Source organism: Acinonyx jubatus, chromosome B1, assembly GCF_027475565.1.
Source record: "Acinonyx jubatus isolate Ajub_Pintada_27869175 chromosome B1, VMU_Ajub_asm_v1.0, whole genome shotgun sequence".
NCBI lineage: Eukaryota > Metazoa > Chordata > Mammalia > Carnivora > Felidae > Acinonyx > Acinonyx jubatus.
In genome coordinates, this window is record NC_069382.1 from 77,726,228 (window position 1) to 77,746,121 (window position 19,894).

The window sequence follows — 19,894 nt, forward strand, 5'->3', positions numbered from 1 at the left end:
ACCTGGCCCCAGGATCTGCTGGGATGCACAATTACGTCTAACCTTTGATTGTCAACTCCTTTCCCTGCTACCCCCTGTCTGTATTCATCTCTGTTAACCTCATCCTGACGACAAGGCCCCTCCCATTCTGTCACACCATTCAGCCACTCTGTATTGCCTTGCGGAGCTCAGGAAACAACTGTTGGATGCTCAGTATCCTGGAGGGTGGGTAGGAGCATCTCAGTCATTCTGCCACAGATGTGTGGTGAGCAGGGGTCTTCTTGAGAGAGATGAAGATCCTCTCTGCTCTTAAGTCTTTACTCTCTTCCTCCAGGAAATTTCCTGTCCTGTCATCTGACTCAGAAGAGTGAATAGGAGATATAATTCCTTTCTTAGGCATCCACCAGCATCCAAATTATAGTCACAGGCACTCAGATTCTCTTCTCCTTCCACCAGTCCTTCTGGTGGACAACTTCATACCTCCTAACTCTTTGGCTTATAGTGTAAACAATCTGCCCTGAATTCTCCAAGCTGTAACTGTTGTAGAATTTTAAAACCCACGTTTCCTCTTTTGAGAAAACTGCCTTTATAATAAAAAGCCTATTGTTTTAGCTTTGATTTTAAAATCCCATTCAGATTTTCTCTGGAGATCTTAAAGTTTTGAAGAAATTGACTGTAAAGTATCAGAGAAAAATAAAAGTCACTTACTTGAAGATGAAAAACAAACAAGCAAACAACTCATTCAGAAACTTAGTTGTCTTGTTTGTTCCTGGCTATGTTTACCCTCATCTTGAAACTATGAATGTATTGATTCAGTGGGTGAAGGGGGAGACCTGGTGGTGGGAGAGGAGAACCAAAATGCCTGTGAAGAGAGAAACATTATCTCCAAACTGTATCCCACTACATCCATCAGGAAGTGTTTATTAGTGAACATGTGACAAATGGTAGTCAGGGGTGATACAAGCCCCCTAGTGGGAACTTGAAAATGTGCAGGACATATTTAGTCATCACAGTGATTTGGAATTTACTGGCATTTGGTGGGTGGAGGGTAGGGATGATAAACAGCCTGAAAAGTTCAGGACAGTTCCATACAAAATGCCAATAGTTCCCAACTGAAAAATACCAAAGACATTCTTATTTTCTGTTGGGCTTTTTCAGTCCCTGACCCCATCCATGTTACTATCTAGTACAGCTCCAAAGGCCCTCCTTTTAGGCATCAGGCCCCCCTTGCTTACTTCTCAAGCCTGAATCTTTTCCTCTTCACAGCTCCATGGGACTAGCCTGACTACCCATACAGTCTTTGCATGTCTCCAGCCTGAGCTATCATGGGGAGGAGCTAGGTACTCTATCAGGAGGTATTATTTAGGTGTCCTATCCCTTAATGTCAAGTTCCTCTTCTGTCCTAAAGTACCCATGGAGTGGTTTAAGGATTTGGCTCAGACTTGCTTAGCCACTTTTCTATAGAAGAAATACATACCAGTTCTCTTGCTTCCCATTATTGTTCCTATCATTTCTATCTAAAAGAAAAAGTGTGAAAGATCCTGTATTTTACTGCTGTCACTAACTTTGGGCTAGTCATTGAGCTTTCTTGGCAGCTAAATTTTATTATTTGCAAAAATGAAGGAATTGGGCTGGATGATCTGAAGGCATTTAAGGTCTGTGCTTTTATGAAAAAATAGCATTTGTTCTGATTCTGGCATATTTCACCTTTCTTCCTTCACTTACGTCCTTTAGTCTTTTTGTTCATAATTTAGAAGTCAATGGGATCTTTAGCAAAAGAAATGGTAATAATGAAATTAGATTTTCATGCTATTTTGAGGCATGGGTTGGTTAGTTATTTAGCTACGTGCAGTAAAAAGAAATACATTCTAAATTATTATTGTTTTCTATAAAGAATTAATCTCCCTTCTGTCCTTGCTTTACTAATACATTTAGGAAATATTTATTAATCATCTATTGTGCCAAGAACCCTTCTAGATAGAATAGTGCTGAAAATCTAACAGTGAACAAAAGAAACTCACTGCTTTTATAGAGCTTACATTCTAGATCATCAGTTTTCAAGGTGTGGTCTTCAGATCCCTGAATAATACCTCAGAGGGTCCAAAAGGTCAAAAACATTTTCTCAATAATACTAAGGCATTATTTGACTTTCCCAGTGTGTTCACATTTGCATTGATGGTATGAAAACAGTGGTCGGTTAAATTGCAAGTGACTTGGGGCACCTGGGTGGCTCAGTCAGTTATGCATCCAACTCTTGGTTTCAGCTCAAGTCATGACCTCAAGGTGGTAAGATCAAGCCCTGCATCAGTCTCTGCACTGGGCATGGAGCCTGCTTAAGATCCTCTCTCTTTCCCTCTACCACTTGCTCTCTGTGTCTCTCTGAGAAACAAAACAATTGCTCTCTCTCTCTCTCTTTAAGAAACAAAACAAAACAAACACAAACAAAAAAACAGCTAAAATGTGGAAGCAACTCATATGTTTACTGACAGATGAATGGATAAGCAAAATTATATATATATATATATATATATATATATATATATATATACATACATACATACAGTGGAATAATACTTGGCCTTAAAAAGGAAGGAAATTCTGACATGCTATAACATGGATGAACATGGAGGATATTACACTAAGTAAAATAAGACAGTCACATAAAAACAGTAGAAAAGCAGAGTAAAAGCAGAGCAGAAGATAGGAGAATGGTGGCCTCCAGCAGCTGGGGGGAGAGTTATTGTATAATGGGTATAGAGTTTCATTTTTACAAGGTGAAAGGAGTTACGGGGATAGTTTGAGGTGATGGTTGTACAACACTATGAAAGTATTTAATACCACTGAACTGTAACCTTAAAGATTAAGGTAGCAAATGTTATGTTATGTGTATTTTAACACAACAAACTCCATATGCACACACTGAGGAAAGGCCATGTAAAAACATAGTGATGAGGTAACCACCTGCAAGCGAGGAAGAGAGCCCTCACCAGAAATTAAACCAGCTAGAACCTTGATCTTGGACTGCTGGCCTCCAGAACTGTCAGAAAATAAACTTCTGTTCTTTAACATCTCTACCACAAATCAATAGCTATTGAGCTCTTACTATATCAGTCCTTTTATTATTCTCATTTTACAGAAGGGGAAAGTGAAGTAAAAATTTTCCCAAAGTCCATATTTACTCCTTCTTTGCTTGTCTAGTACATTGGAGAATGTCCCCAGGTTATTGAAAAGTCCTTTGACAGCATTATATATTCATTTGGAAAAAAATGAGGCATTGCTTCAATAATGCTGAAGACATACATTTTTAAAATGTTTTAAATTTATTTTTGTGGGGGCATGAGTGGGGTAGAGGCAGAGAGAGAGAGGGACAGAGGATCCAAAGTGGGCTCTGCATTGACAGCAGTGAGCCCCAATGTATGGCATAAGATCATGACCTGAGCCGAAGTCAGATGCTCAACAGACTGAACTACCCAGATGCCCCAATAATACTGAAGACTTTTAAACTGAAGATCACTTGATTATGCTTCTCTAGTCCTACTATTTCACTGGAATTGGATTTACTAACTGTAGCTATCTCAATATTGTCACATCTCTATAAGTTGTCATTTTTAAAATTTCAATTTTTCTCTCAGTTTATTTTTTTAAGGTTTTTATTTATTTTTGAGACAGAGAGAGAGACAGAGCATGAGCAGGGGAGGGGCAGAGAGAGAGGGAGACACAGAATCTGAAGCAGGCTCCAGGCTCTGAGCTGGCAGCACAGAGCCCGATGCGGGGCTCACACTCATGGACTGTGAGATCATGACCTGAGCTGAAGTCGGACACTTACCCAACTGAGCCACCCAGGCGCCCCTCTGTTTACTTAATTGTCTGATGATTCATTTTTACTTGGTTCTTTTCTTCATTACCAGCAATTTGTTTCCCGATATTCTTTCTATCTTTGTAACAAAACCCTTTTAAATCTCATTTACTCCTATTTCTAGAACTTTAATTATCTCATGCCTGAATTCTTTTAAATTCATCTTGCAACTGATGTCAGACTAATTTCCCAGTATTCCAGAAATGTGAATTCTTTTTTTAAAAAGTAAATACACACACTATCTTTTTTATTGCCTTCAGAGTCAAGAGAGTTTCCCTTGTATTATACTCTACTTTTCCATGATTTGGACTTAACACTCTTGATTTTATTTGCCACTGCTACTCAACTTCAACAATAAATAGTTTTCTGTGGGGACAGCTTTCTTTATTCTCTCCAGCATCCATTTTCACCTTTTTGCTTCTGCTTTGCTGGTCTCTTCTCCTGGAAAAAATACCGTTCCCCTTATCTGAGCACATCCTAAATACTACCCATTCTTTAAGACCTGGTTCAAGTCCTATCACCTTCCTGAATGTCTATCCACTCATTTTAGCCATTTAAATGAGCTTACAATGCAATTTTTAGAGGAAGCCACAAGAACTGAGGTGGGAGGATGGGGAAGATGGCAAAATAAGAGGATCCTGACCTTACCTCATTTCCCAGACTCACCACAGCTACAATTACATATAACACAACTCACTCTGAAAACCACCTAAAAGACTGGTGTAACAGCTCATCTACAGATAAATATATAATGAAAAAGCCACATTGAAAAAGGGTAGGAGGGGCAGAGATGGGGTCAGGATCCATACCTCTAGTCCAGCAGCCCCCAAATGGGAGGGGTATCATAGACGCAGAGGTCCTCCAAGGGGACCAGGGCATCAAGCCCCAAATCAGGCTCCTCACCATCCTGGGTATCTGTACCAGGAAGATAATCCCCCTGGCTTTGACATCTGGCTTTGAAAATCAGTGGGACTTAATTCCAGGAGACCTATAGGAAGCTGAGACTGTATTCCTATTTATTTTAAGTTTATTTATTTATTTTGAGGGGGGTACAGAGAGAGAGGGAGAGAGGGAATCCCAAGCAGGCTCTGCACTGTCAGCGCAGAGCCCAACATGGGGCTCAAACTCACAAACCATGAGATTATGACCTGAGATGAAATGAAGAGTCAGACGCTTAACCGACTGAGCCACCCAGGTGCCCCTATTTTTTTAAGTTTATTTATTTATTTTGAGAGGAAGAGTGTGTGAACGTATGCATGTGAGTGGGGGCAGAGAGAGAGGGAGAGGGAGAGGGAGAGAGGGAGAGAGGGAGAGAGGGAGAGAGAGAGAGAGAGAGAGAGAGAGAGAGAGAGAGAATCCTAAGCAGGCTCACTGCTGTCAGTGCAGAGCCCAATAAGGGACTTGATCCCATGAACTGTGAGATCATGACCTGAGCTGAAATCAAGAGTCAGACTTTTAACTGACTGAACAACCCATGTGCCCCAAGACTCTATTCCTATTAAAGGGTCAGTACACATATCACTTGCTCTGAGACCCAGCACAGAGGCAGAAGTTTGAAAAATGCCTGAGTTATATATGAAGGAGATGTATGGACTAGTTTTTAGGTTTGCAGTAAAGTGGCAGAAATTTGTATGAAATTTCTCCAGGAATAGAAGTGCTAGTAGGAACTATTTTTATTGCTCTTCTTCAGTCTAGCTGGCCAGACACTTGTGGGAGCCAGTTCTGACACTCTCCATCTACCTTGAGAACACCTCTCCTTTGCCCTGGTGTTCCTCTGTGGTCCAGTCTCTTCCAACCTACTGACTTTGGCAGACTTCCTTCCAAAGCAGCTCCCACCATGCCATACATGGCAGACAGCTTTGGTCAGGACTGGTGTCCCTGGAATGCAACTACTCTCCTGCCATACCCAGCAAATAGCCCTGGCCAGGACAAATGCCCATCCAAAGCACTGACTCCCCTGGGTTGGGGAAGCAGCCCTATCTACCAGCACAAGTGAAGCAGCTGTAGCCAGGCCTCTCAGTCCATCATGCCAGGGGCCAGCTCTGCCCACCAGGGCACCCAGAGTAGACATGACACAGTCACAACCAGAGGCTACACATAGCTCATATAGGGGACACTCCTGGAATGCTGGGTTCTGGTGACCTAGGGGATTGAGCCACTGCACACTACAGGATGCCTTCTACAGAAGGCCACTGCTTTTAAGACCAGGAGGTATTGCTGACCTAATACACAGAAAAAACACAGAGCATCAGGCAAAATGATGAGTCAAGGAATATGTTCCAAATGAAAGAACAAGAAAAAAAGCTCAGAAAAACAACAAAATAAAATGGAGACAAGCAATTTATTTGATAAAGAGTTCAAAGAAGTTGTCATAAAAATGCTAACTGGACTTGAGAGAAGAGTAGATAAACTTAGTGAGAATTTCAACAAAGAGATAGAAAACATTAAAAAGAAACAATCAGAGCTGAACAATACAATAACTCAAATGAAAAATACACTAGAGAAAATCAACAGCAGATTAGAGAAGGCAGAAAAATGAATCCGCGATCTGGAAAACAGAGTGGTGGAAATCACCCAAACTGAAGAGCAAAAAGAATAAAGAATTTAAAAATTAGGGTAGATTAAGGGGCTTTTGAGACAATATCAAGCATAATAACATTTGTATCATAGGGACAGAAAACCTGAAAGACTTCACCAAAATACTATTAGAATTAATAAATGCATTCAGTACAGTTGTGGAACACAAAATTAATATCTAAAAATTGGTTGTGTTTCTGTACACCAACAAAATAGCAGAAAAAGAAATTTAAAAATAGTTCCAAGGGTGCTTGGGTGGCTCAGTCAGTTAAGCATTTGACTCTTGATCTCAGCTCAGGTCTTGATCTCAGGGTCATGAGTTCAAGCTCCACTTTGGGCTCCACACTGGGCACAGAGCCTACTTAAATAAAAATAAAAATTAATAATTAAAAAAAGGGAAAAAAAATGAAAATCCACTTGTGATCGCATTAAAATGAATAAAATACCTAGCAATAAATTAACAAAGAGGTGAAAAATCTGTACTCTGAAAACTATAAGACAATGAAAAAAATTGAAGACAACAAAAATAAATGGAAAGATATACCATGTTCATGGATTGGAATAATTAATATTCTTAAAATGTCCCCACTACCAAAAGCAATCTACAGATTCAATGCAGTCCTTAATCAAATACCAAGAGCATTTTTCACAGAACCAGAAAAAAGAATCCTAAAACTTGTATGGAACAACAAAAGACCCTGAATAGCCAAAGCAATTTTGAGAAAGAAGAAGGAAAGCTGGAGGTATCACAACCTAGATTTCAAGATATACTACAAAGCTATACACACAAAGTGTGGTACTTAGCACAAAAACAGACACTCAGATCAATGGAACAGAATAGAGAACCCAGAAATGGACCCACAAACGTATGACCAGCTAATCTTTGACAAAGCAGGAAAGAATATACAATGGAATAAAGACAGTCTCTTCAGTAAATGATGCTGGGAAAACTGGACAGCGACATGCAGAAAAATGAACCTGGACCATTTTCTTACACCATACACAAAAATAAACTCAAAATTGATGAAAGACCTCAATGTAAAACAGGAAGCCATCAAAATCCTCGAGGAGAAAGCAGGCAAAAACTTCTTTGACCTCGGCTGCAGCAACTTCTTACTCAAAATGTCTCTGGAGGCAAGGGAAACCAAAGTAAAAATGAACTATTGGGACCTCATCAAGATAAAAAGCTTCTTCACAGCAAAGGAAACAATCAGCAAAACTAAAAGGCAACCGACAGAATGGGAGAAGATATTTGCAAATGACATAGCAGATAAAGGGTTAGTATCCAAAATCTATAAGGAACTTATCAAACTCAATACCCAAAAAACAAAGAATCCAGTGAAGAAATGGGCAAAAGACATGAATATACACTTCTCCAAAGAAGACATCCAGATGGCCAACCGACACATGAAAAAATGCTTAACGTCGTTCATCATCAGGGAAATAAAAATTAAAACCACAATGAGATATCACCTCACACCTGTCAGAATGGCTAACATTAACAACTCAGGCAACAACAGATGTTGGCAAGGATGCGGAGAAAGGGGATCTCTTTTGCACTGCTTGTGGGAATGCAAGCTGGTGTAGCCACTCTGGAAACAGCATGGAGGTTCCTCAAAAAGTTAAAAATAGCACTACCCTACAACCCAACAATTGCACTACTAGGTATTTATCCAAGGGATACAGGTATGGTGTTTCGAAGGGGGCACATACACCCCCATGTTTATAGCAGCACTATCAACAGTAGCCAAAGTATGGAAAGAGCCCAAATGTCCATTGATGGAAGAATGGATAAAGGTGTGGTGTATATATATATATATATATATATATATATATATATATATACAGACAGACATACAATGGAGTGTTACTTGGCAATCAAAAAGAATGAAATCTTGCCATTTGCAACTATGTGGTATTATGCTAAGCGAAGTAGTTGGAGAAAGACAAATATCATATGATTTCACTCATATGAAGACTTTAAGATCCAAAACAGATGGACATAAGGTAAGGGAAGCAAAGATCATATAAAAACAGGGAGAGGGACAAAACATAAAAGACTCTTAAATATAGAGAACAAACCGAGGGTTCCTGGAGGGGCTAAATGGGTAAGGGGCATTAAGGAATCTACTCCTGAAATCATTGTTGCACCATATGCTAACTAACTTGGATATAAATTAAAACAAATAAATTATTAAGAAAGAAAGAAAGAAACAGACAAAAAAACCCCAGTGTGGTACTGCCACAAAAATAGACACATAGATCAACAGAACAGAATAGAAAGCCTAGAAATAAACCCGTGCTTATATGGCCAATTAATCTATGACAAAGGAGGCATGAATATATGATGGAGGAAAAGAGAGTTTCTGCAATAAATAGTGCTGGGAAAACTAGACAGCTGCATGCAAAAGAATGAAACTGGACCACTTTCTTATGTCATACATAGAGATAAACTCAAAATGGGTTAAAGACCTAAAGGTGTGACCTGGATCCATACAACTCTTAGAAGAAAACATGGGTAGTAATTTCTTTGACATCAGCCTTAGCAGTATTTTTTTTTGGATCTGTCTCTTCAGGAAAGGGAAATAAAAGCAAAAATAAACTATTGGGACTGCACCAAAATAAAAAGCTTTTTCTATTATCCAAAGGAAATGAAAACACTAATTTGAGAGGATATATGCATCCCTATGTTTATTCCAGCATTATTTACAATAGCCAAGATATAGGAGTAACCTAGTGTCCATCAGTAGATGATTGAGTGAAGAAGCGGTATATATGTACAATGGAATTTTACTCAGCCATAAAAAGGAGTGAAATCTTGCCTTTCCCAACAACACAGAGAGACAGGCAAGGTATTTTGCTAAGTGAAATATATCAGTCAGAGAAAGACAAATATCATGTGATTTCACTTACATGTGGAAATCTAAAAAAAACCCAAATGAATAAAAGAAATAACAAAAGAAATTGAAGCAGACTCCTAAATACAGAGAACAAACTGGTGGCTGCCAGAGAATACCTAATTCATTCTATGAGGTCAGCAGTACCCTAATACCAAAACCAAAGACATCACAAGAAAAGAAAATTATAGGCTAATATTTCTCATGACACAGAGCAAAAATCTTCAATGAAATATTAACAAATAAAATTCAATAATATGTTAAAAAATTACATGCCAAAACTAAGTGAAGTTTACTCCAGGTATGCAAAGCTGATTCAACCTTTGAAAATCAATTCATGTAACCCATCATATCTATAAGTTAAAAAAGAAAATTCACATGATCATATCATAGATGCAGCATCTGACAAAATCTAATACCCAGTCATGATAAAAACTCTCACCAAACTAGGAATAAAGGGGGAATTTCCCACCTTTGACTTGATTAAGAAATCTACAAAACACCTAAGGTAATGTCATACTTAATAGTGAGAAACTAGAAACTTCCCTGCTAAGATCAGGAACAAGGTAAATATGTCCCCTCTCACTACTCCCTTTCAACCTTGTAATGAAAGACTTAGCTAATGCAATAAGACAAGAAAGGGAAATAAGAGGTACACAGATAAGGAAAGAAGAAATAAAACTGTCTTTGTTCACAGATGGCAGGATTACTTATGTAGAAAATCTGAAAGAATTGACAAAAACAGCTTTTGCAATGAAAAAGCAATTGTAGCAAAGCTACAGGATATAATGTAAATATACAAACAATGAATATATACTAACAGTGAACAAGTAGAATTTGACATTAAAAACATTACCATTTCGGGGCGCCTGGGTGGCTCAGTCAGTTGAGTGTCCAACTTCAGCTCAGGTCATGATCTCACGGTTCGTGAGTTCGAGCCCCACGTCGGGCTCTGTGCTGGCAGCTTGGAGCCTGGAGCCTGCTTTGGATTCTGTGTCCCTCTCTCTCTCTGCCCCACCCCTGCTTGTGCTCTGTCTCTCTCTGTCTTTCAAAAAATGAATAAACATAAAAACAAATGTTTTTAAACATTACCATTTGCATTAACACCCCAAAATGAAATAATTAGGTATAAATTTAACAAAATATGTACAAGATCTATTTGAAGAAAACTATAAATCTCTGGTGAATGCAATTTTATAACTAATAAATGGAAAGATATTACATATTTATGGCTAGGAAGACTCAATATTATCAAGATGTCAGTTCTTTACAACTTGATGTATAGATTCAATGCAATCCCAGTAAAAATCCTAGAGAGATATTTTGTGGGTATCAACAAATTGATTGTAAAGTTTAAATGGAGAGTTAATTAAGAGACTTAGAATATCCAATACAATATTGAGGGAGAAAAACAAAGTCAGAAGATTGACATCATCTGACATAAAGACTTGTTATAAAGTGTGGTATTGGCAAAATAACAAATAAATCAATGGAACAGATTAAAGAGCTCCAAATTAGACCCAAGTAAATACAGTCAACTGATCTTTGAAAAAGGAGCAAAAGGCAAGAAAATGGAGCAAAGATAAACTTTTCAACAAACGGTGCTGGAACAACTGGATGTTCACATGTAACAATACAAATCGAAACACAGACTTTATACCCTTCACAAAAATTAACTAAAAACAGATCACAGACTTAGTATAAAATGCAAAACTATAAACTCCCTAGTAAAAACAGGATAAAATCTACATGACCTTGGGTATGGTGATGACTTTTTAGACAGAACACCAAAGATACAATCCATGAAAAAAAGAATTTATAAATTGGACTTCATTAAATTTAAAAACTTCTACTATGAGGGGGCGCCTGGGTGGCTCAGGCGATTGAGCGTCCCACTTCGGCTCAGGTCATGATCTCGCAGTTCATGAGTTCAAGCCCCGCGTTGGGCTCTGTGCTGACAGCTCGGAGCCTGGAGCCTGCTTCCAATTCTGTGTTGCCTCTCTCTGCCCCTTCTCTGCTCATGCTCTGTCTCTCTCTGTCTCTCAAAGATGAATAAATGCTAAACAAAAATTTAAAAACTTCTATGCAAAAGACACTATCAAGAGAATGAGAAAAGAAGCCACAGAGTAGGAGAAAATATTTGTAAAAGATATATATGAAAAAGGACTGTTTTCCAAAATATACAAAGAGTTCTTACAACTCAACAATAAGAAAACCAATGACCCAATTAAAAAAAAATGGCAAAAGATATACGAACAGACACCTCAGCAAAAGAGATACACCAGATGTCAAATAAGCATATGAAAAGATGCTCCTCATCATATGTCAAAAGGGAATTTCAAATTAAAACAGCAATGAAATACCACTGCACATTTATTAGAACAGCCAAAATTCAAAATGCTTACAATACCAAATGTTGGTGAAGATGTGGAGCAACAGGAATTTCATTCATTGCTGCAGGGTATGAGAAATGGTACAGTCACTTCGGAAGACTGGAGGCTGCTTAAAAACCAAACATGGTCTTAACATAAAATCTAGCAATCATGTTCTTTGGTACTTATCCAAAGGAATTGAAAACCTATGTTCACAAAAAAATTTGCATTCAGATGTTTATATCAGCTTTATTTGTAATTGCCAAAACTTGATGTCCTTTAGTAGGTGAACAGATAAACTGTGGTACATCCAGAAAATAGAATATTGTTCAGCTCTAAAAACAAATGAGTTATTAAGTCATGAAAAGGTATAGAGGAACCTTTTATATATATGAGTAAGTGAAAGAAGTTAATCTGAAAAGGCTACATACTATGATTCCAACTATATGGCATTCTGGAAAAGGCAAAACTATGGAGACAGTAAAAAGACAAGTGGTTACCAGAGGTCAGAGGGGAAAGAAGGGATGAACAGGTAGAGCACAGAAATTTTTTAGGGTGGGGCACCTGGCTGCATCAGTCAGTGGAGCATGCAACTCTTGATCTCAGCATTGTGAGTTGGAGCTCTACACTGGGTGTAGAGATTACTTAAAACTTAAAAAAAAAATTTTTTTTTAGGGCAGTGAAACTATTCTGTATGATATTATAATGGAAGATATATGTCATTAAACATGTGTCAAAAGTCATAGAATGTACAACACCAGGAATGAACCTTAATGTAAATATAGACTTTGGGTGATAATGATTATATTAACTCTCCATTCCCTAGGATTTGTTGATATTATCATTTATTGTAGTTGTTATTTTTTGTTTAGTGACTTTCTTTTCTAATTTTTTTAAATTTTATTTTTAAGTAATCTCTACACCCAACACTCAAACTTACAACCCAGAGATCAAGAGTTGCATGCCCTATCAACTGAATTAGCCAGGCACCTGTTTAGTGACTTTTCTGAACTAATTCTGCAGTCTGTTCTTTGTTGTATGTAGCCCCTGAAGTATCTGTTATGGTAGCTTAGTGGTCACCTAATGATTGGCCACAGATTTTCTTAAATACTTGGAACCAAAAGATATCCCAGTCTTTGGAGAGAACCTATGTATATTTGTTGTGGCATGCATTCAACATTCACCAGTCACTTTACAACTCTGCCTTAGCCATCACTTCCTTCTTTCTTAGAACCTCAAAGTCAGGAGGGAGTGAGTTTAGGGCTTTCTTGAATCTTTCCTGAGCATCCACACTTCCCTGAGCATGCATTTAGCCTTTTAGATTTTCAGCTTTGTAAGCTTACAGGACACTCATAGCCCAGCCTTTCTGATTAATCTATTATTTACCCCAGCTATTATCTATCACAGCAGGAGCAGCAACCTAAGACATTATACTGTAAATGTTTTCAATAAATGCCCTGTGGGAAGGAGCTTTAGCCTGAGGCTAGTTTGGAGTTAAGCAAAATAAAGACAAGCCTATATTTGAGGGAGCCAACAGACAGTTTAGAACAAATACAGTTGACCCTTGAACAACATGGGGGTTAGGGATGGTGAACCCCTCCATCTCCCCCTGTTGGGAATCCAGTTATAACTTTTGATTCCCCCAAAACGTAACTACTAATAGCCTACTACTGGTGACCATAAGCCTTACCAGTAACATAAACAGTCAATTAACCCATATTTTGTATAGGTATTATATACTATATTCTTACAACAAAGTAAGTAAAAAAAAAATTAAGAAAATCATAATGAAGGGGTGCTGAGTGGCTAAGTTGGTTGAGCGTCTGACTTCAGCTGAGGTCATGATCTGCGGTTCTTGAGTTCAAGACCTGCATCAGGCTTGCTGCTGTCAGCCTGTCAGTGCAGAGCCCCCTTTGGATCCTCTGTCCCCACTCTGCCCCTCTCCTGCTCACACGGTCTTTCTCAAAAAATAAATAAAACTTAAAAAAAGAAAAAATCATAATGAGAATACATTTATACTGTACTGTATTTATTGAAAAAAAAATGTGCATGTAAGTGGTCCCATGCAGTTCAAGCCTATATTGTTCAAGGGTGAACAGCAATGAATTACAATTCTTTGCTTATGAGGTATGTTTTGCTCCCTCTGGTATCAGGAATGCAGACTGTTATTTTTACAGCTACCACTGATCTGAGGAGCAAGGGATGCGGCTGGCATAGGTTAAAACACCATAAATTTTATAGTTCTTTAATAAAAACCAGCCATTTCTCCTGAGTATTTGACAAGTTGCTACAGGCCTTTTGCTAATTTCCAAAATTACAGACAAGTTGATTCTGACATTTTTGCCCATTTTTCATTTCCTTTATGGGGGGGGGTGAAATTTGGAGTATACTACTGTGCTATTTTCACTGATATCACCTCAGGTCATTTTTAACCCCGATAGTAGCTAGTCAAGGACTAAACACAACGTGGGTGACTAATACATCTTTTAGATCTTTTTGAGATTTAACTGATCAGAAAGTTCAGTTTTGTGTCCAGAAGTCAGTTCTTTATAGAATTTCTATCTTTCAGCATCTTGAAAAATCCAAGTTTATGGTGGCTGTGCAGTAAGTACTTGTCCAAAAATAGGCTGTACAGGTATTCTCGGCAAGATCAGATCCTGATAAATTTCACCTCTAAGATGATCTTCAATTTTCAGATTCTTAAATTCTAAATAGTTAACTTACTTTCTATGCTGATAGTGCTCTTACAAACATGGTGAACATTCCTAAAACCTGCGGACTTTCTGCAAGAAGTGTGGCAAGGACCAACCTTACAAGAAAGTACAAGAAAAGCAAATATTCTCTTTATGCCCAGGGAAAGTGGCATTATGACAGGAAGCAGAGTGGCTTTGGTGGGCAGACTAAGCTGATTTTCCAGAAAAAATCTAAAACTACAAAGAAGATTGTGCTGAGGCTTGAATGTGTTGAGCCCAACTACAGGTCTAAGAGAATGCCGGTTATGAAGAGATGCAAACATTTTGAACTGGGAGGAGATAAGAAGAGAAAGGGCCAAATGATTCAGTTCGAGGCCTCATATTTTGTTACATTATGAAGACAATAAAATCTTGAGGTTATGTTAAAAAATAGTGAATGCAAATTCTCAGAAATGATTTACACCAACCCAAGTCAGTAAAAAAAAACCCTTAATTTATAAATCATAGTATCAATTTGTTATTTCATAATACAAACTATTTCTGGCAAGATAACCAACATCAGTCCATTTTTTTTTTGGGCGGGGGGGGGGGGGAGGGGGCACAGTTTCCCAGTATATTAGTGCCCTTGGAAGAAACCAGGACAAAGAATTGCTTGGTGAGCATAGTGTAGAATAATGTAGTTGGGTGTTCTTGTAAAATATTTCTTCTAGACAGGGTATCAGAGAGAACTTCCATCCCTAACTCTGATCCTCATTTGTGAAATGTTAATTACAGTACCTGCCTAAAAGTATTTGTGTTAGGATTAATGAAATTACACACATCCATGAACCATGATATCACTACAAATGACAAAAACCAATTCCATTTTACCTTAGACAAAAAGGAAAACGTCATAATTTACAGAATCCAAGGAATGGATGGACAACCAAACCATAGAAAGAGCAGAGATGCCATAACTTTCTCCCCATCCTTGTTTAACTTTATTCTGTGTGTCAACTCTGTTCCCTGCCACTACAGCCTGGTTTTCTTCACTTGTTGAAGAATATGGTCACTGACAACTCCTCCTACGCACTACATTTTATAATGTGGCTACTGGAGATTCTTTTTTAAAATTTTTTTCTCAATTCTTGTTAGAAAGTAGAAGGGTTCTGTTTGAATTAGTTATATGCTCAACTCTGACGAAATCAATTGTGGCCAAAAAGCTGGGAATATGTAAGAACATGGGCATTTTCCCACAAAAGCCACAATGTTTAAGTTGACAGAGGAATAATGTGGCCAATTGTATTATTAACTTATTTGCTCCTCCCTTTCCATGTATATGTATATGTGACTTGAAGTGTCCCTTTCCTTGTTAAGAGTATATATCCCCAATCCATCAAGGTTGAGCTTAGTCGTATGATATCTTCTAGCCAATGAAGTGAAAGGACATGACATACAACACACCTGTGCAGAAGCTTTAAGAAGTATTGTGATTTTGGGGCACCTGGGTGGCTCAGTCAGTTGAGCGTCCAACTTCGGCTCAGGTCATGATCTCACGGTTTGTGAGTTCGAGCCCTGCGTCGGGTTCTATGCGGACAGCTGAGAGCCTGAAGCCTGCTTCAGATTCTGTGTCTCTCCATCTCTCGGCCCCTCCCCTGTTCATGCTCTGTGTCTCTCTGTCTCTCAAAAATAAATAAATAAACATTAAAAAAATTAAAAAAAAAAAAAAGAAGTATTGTGATTTTAGGGGTGCCTGGCTGGCTCAGTCATAAGGGTGTGTGACTCTTGGTCTCAGAGTCATGATTTCAAGCCCCACCTTGGGCCTAGAGATTAAACAAACAAACAAACAAGCAAACAAACTTAAAAAAAAAAAAAGAAGAGGCATTGTGATTTAGTAGCAGCTTTCCCCCATCCCTGCCATGAGAATGGGCAGGTCTTCTTCAGCCTGGAATCAGGATGAGACAAGACATGGTGCACAGCAGAATCTTCTAAAAGCCTGAAGCAACACTGTAGGCAACTTATGATCTATACGTAATATAAGCAAGGAGGTACTTTGTTTTGTAAACCACAACTCCCAGTTGTTTGTTATATAGCATAACTCAGTGAAAGTCGACAAGTATAAGCAGTTCCCAGAAAAAGAGAGGGGAGATGCTGGCTGGTGAAATATTAAATCACTTAAACATTAAGTTACTTAATGCATTCAATAGACTTCCCTGGAGAAACACCAATAAATTCCAACTTTCCAACGCTCACTTTCAGTAAGTTACAAAAACTCCTCATAAAGATGAATTATAATATAGCTTCCTGCTACTATCTGAAAGCAGAATGTTCCTATGAAAGCTGTGTAAGCTGAAATGGCATAAACTGAAGAATATTCCCCGTTTTCCAAAAGTCTGTGTTCCATCACTTTGCTTTTAGAAAAGACCTACATTAGTACCTATTTTCACAAACCAAAAGAAATCTGAAGAGGAGTTTATACCAATATGTTGAGAAAAATATGCCATTCATATTCCTTATATTTATCTATTCTATATGCTATTGGCCCAATTGGATTTGGGAAAGACTCTGGTATTATTTATAAACCATTCCTTCGAATAGTGCTTGTCTAAAAAACAATACATCTTACCCAGGATTTTATTTTCCTCCACTATTAATTTCAGAGGATTCTCCCAATCAGAGTCTTGGCTGTTCTCTTCTCATTCAACATTTTTATTTGGGCACTTCTACCCTCTGCACACTTTCCATGTAGAATAATAACCACTTACATAACTCAACCTACCAGTAGAATTAAAACCTCCAAATATAATTCTAGACCAGATCTTGCTTGTGAGCTGTAAATACAGTTTCTTACCTTGTCACTGGACATCTTCACTTGATACTGATTGATATCTCACATACAGCCATTAAACTCATGTCTTTTTCTTCAATTCTGGTTGTTGTTGTTGTTGTTGTTATTGTTATTGTTGCCTGAACTGCCTATCCTGGTTACCAGCACCATCATGTATCCAAGTCCCTATAGCTAAAAAGTTTTGGCATTCTCCCCTTTCCTTATGTCTTTGGTACTCCTATCATATAACTGTTTCAAGTTGATTAGATTCTGTTCTCTACACATCTTCCAAATCATCCTTTCTCTGATCTTCCTACTATTGCCCTTAGCTTAGTTTACCACACATTTAATTGCTTTTTAAGTTCTAGTCACTATCTGAATGCTGGAGATAAGGAATGAATAAAGGTATACTTCCTAAGGCCTAGAACTCACTTTTTAGTCAGAAAGACAAACATATCATTTCACTTATATAATTGGGTAAGTGCTAAGATAGAGTTATAGATGGGAGATCATAAGAAATCAAAGAAATATAGGGGAGGGACCAAGATGGCGGAGTAGCATGGAAGTTTTTTGCGTCTCTCATCCCTGAAATACAGCTAGATCAACACCAAACCATCTTGTACACCTAGAAAATTGATCTGAGGATCAACTCAACAATCTACATAACTTGAACCACAGAAGTCAGCAGGTACACGGCATGGAGAAGTGAACTGGGAAAGAGAGAAGCTGCAGAGGGTAAAGAGCTGTTTTTGCTTTTAGAGAGAGGATGGAGACAGGGGGTAGAGTACTGGAAAGGCATTTTCCCCTACCCCAAAAGCGGCTGGAGAGAAAGAGAAAGACTGAAAACACCCTAAGAGAATTAACAAGGGAGAAAGAAGAGGGTTTGGATACCATTAAGACTATGAACAGGGGAGTGCAGAGTCTGAAACTCTGCAGCTCGATACGTGGTGGAGCTCTGGTGGGAAGGGCGAATCCCCAGGAGCAGAAAGTGAGGTCCAAGGGGTCCGAGGGCCACACGGGGAGGCAGTTCTCTCCTGGGAGGACATTTGTGTGTGGTCTCCCCACAGGCAAAGGTCCCAGAGGACCCCGGAGAACGGCCCAGAGCAAACGGAGAATGTTTGCTGGTGTTGGAACAAGGACATTAAGAAATGGTGAAGCCAGACACCAGATGTATATTGCAATTTACCATAATCCCTGAAAGGCCTCTGCTATGCAATTGCATGAACCTTTTCTGGGGTGGCTGGCACCTGGCCCCAGTCTCTGGGCATCTTCAGTGGTGCAGTCATGTGAATATTCCTGGGGTGGGCCAGCCCCGGATATTGTTTGGCAAGACCCTCCTCCAGAGGGTCTGAGCAGGTTAAAGCCACAGGGCCTCAAAAGTGAGGAGTTTGGAAACATAGCCCCATCTGAGATAAAACTCAGGAGGAGGTGCCACCTGGCAGGCTGACGACTTGGTTACTAACAGGGTAGAAGTGGGGAGTGGATGAAAGCCAGAGACAAAGGAGGGGTGCTTGATTGCTGGTTAGCAAGAGCACAGAATTCTGATACCAGACACTGGGTAGCTGGGTGACACCATTTTCACCTCTCTCATGCATATGCATACATGCATACATGTGCCACAAGATACAGCCCCGGTAAGCAAAGCAGGGCCATCTAATGGAGAATGGAGTCATTACACCAAGCCCCATCCAACCGGACCAACCATGCTCTAGAGGAACACCACAAGTCTCTCTGCCTGCTTAGTTTACAAAGTGCTTCATAGTTTGACTTCTAGGGGAAACTGGATGTAATTTCAATCATATTCCATTCCATTCGTCAGTCCATCTATTCAATTGTTTTCTTTTTCTTTTCCTTTCTTATTGTTGAATACAGAGGAGAAAAAATATTTTTATTTTCCTTTTTAATAAAAAAGATTATTGAATTTTTTCAACGATATTTTTTACTTTTTTGAAAATTTTATTCTATTTTACTTTCATTTCATTTTATTCTATTTTATTGTATTCATTTAATAAATTTTTTTTAATGTTTATTTTTGAGAGACAGTGCAAGCAGGGGAGGGGCAGAGAGAGAGGGAGACACAGAATCCAAAGCAGGCTCCAGGCTCTGAGTTGTCAGCACAGAGCGCGAAATGGGGCTCAAGCCCACAAGCTGTGAGATCATGACCTGAGCCAAAGTCTGTCACTTAACCGACTGAGCCACCCAGGCACCCCTATTGTAGTCATTTTTTTAAATTTTTCAAATGTTTTTCTTTTCTTTTCTTTTCTTTCCCTTTTCCTTCTATTCTATCAAGCTTTTTTCAACAATCAGATGATAACACACCTAGGATCTAGCATCCTTTAGCTGATTTCTTTGTTCTTTTTAAGTTTAATTTTATTATTTTTCTTCCTCCAAAATGACAATACAAAGGAATTCACCCCAAAAGAAAGAACAGAAAGAAATGACAGCCAGGGACCTAATCAACAGAGATACAAGCAAGATGTCTGAATCAGAATTTAGAATCATGATAATAATAATACTAGCTCGGGTTGGAAAATAAAATAGAATCTCTTTCTGTGGATATAAAGGAAGTAAAATTTAGGCAGGACAAAATTAAAAATGCCATAACTGAGCTGCAATTTTGAATGGATGCCACAGTGGCAAGGATGGATGAAGCAGAGCAGCCAATCAGTGATACAGAGGACAAACTTATGTAGAAAAATGAAGCAGAAAAAAAG

At 38.6% G+C, this 19,894-nt stretch overlaps 1 protein-coding gene, 1 long non-coding RNA gene and 1 pseudogene across 3 annotated transcripts in view; 2 read left to right on the forward strand and 1 right to left on the reverse strand.

Annotated features, from left to right (window-relative positions):
• PRMT9 (protein arginine methyltransferase 9) overlaps positions 1–19,894 on the forward strand; it is a 93,219-nt gene that overhangs the window by 29,015 nt on the left and 44,310 nt on the right. The gene's annotated exons all lie outside the window — the stretch shown is intronic.
• Positions 1–19,894, reverse strand: part of LOC128314446 (uncharacterized) — a 35,662-nt gene that overhangs the window by 8,930 nt on the left and 6,838 nt on the right. For both annotated transcript variants that reach the window (XR_008296085.1, XR_008296084.1), the window contains one exon: positions 10,166–10,350. This is a non-coding gene — a long non-coding RNA (uncharacterized LOC128314446). The remainder of the gene's footprint in view (positions 1–10,165; positions 10,351–19,894) is intronic.
• Positions 14,434–16,035, forward strand: LOC128314444 (60S ribosomal protein L36a-like; annotated as a pseudogene).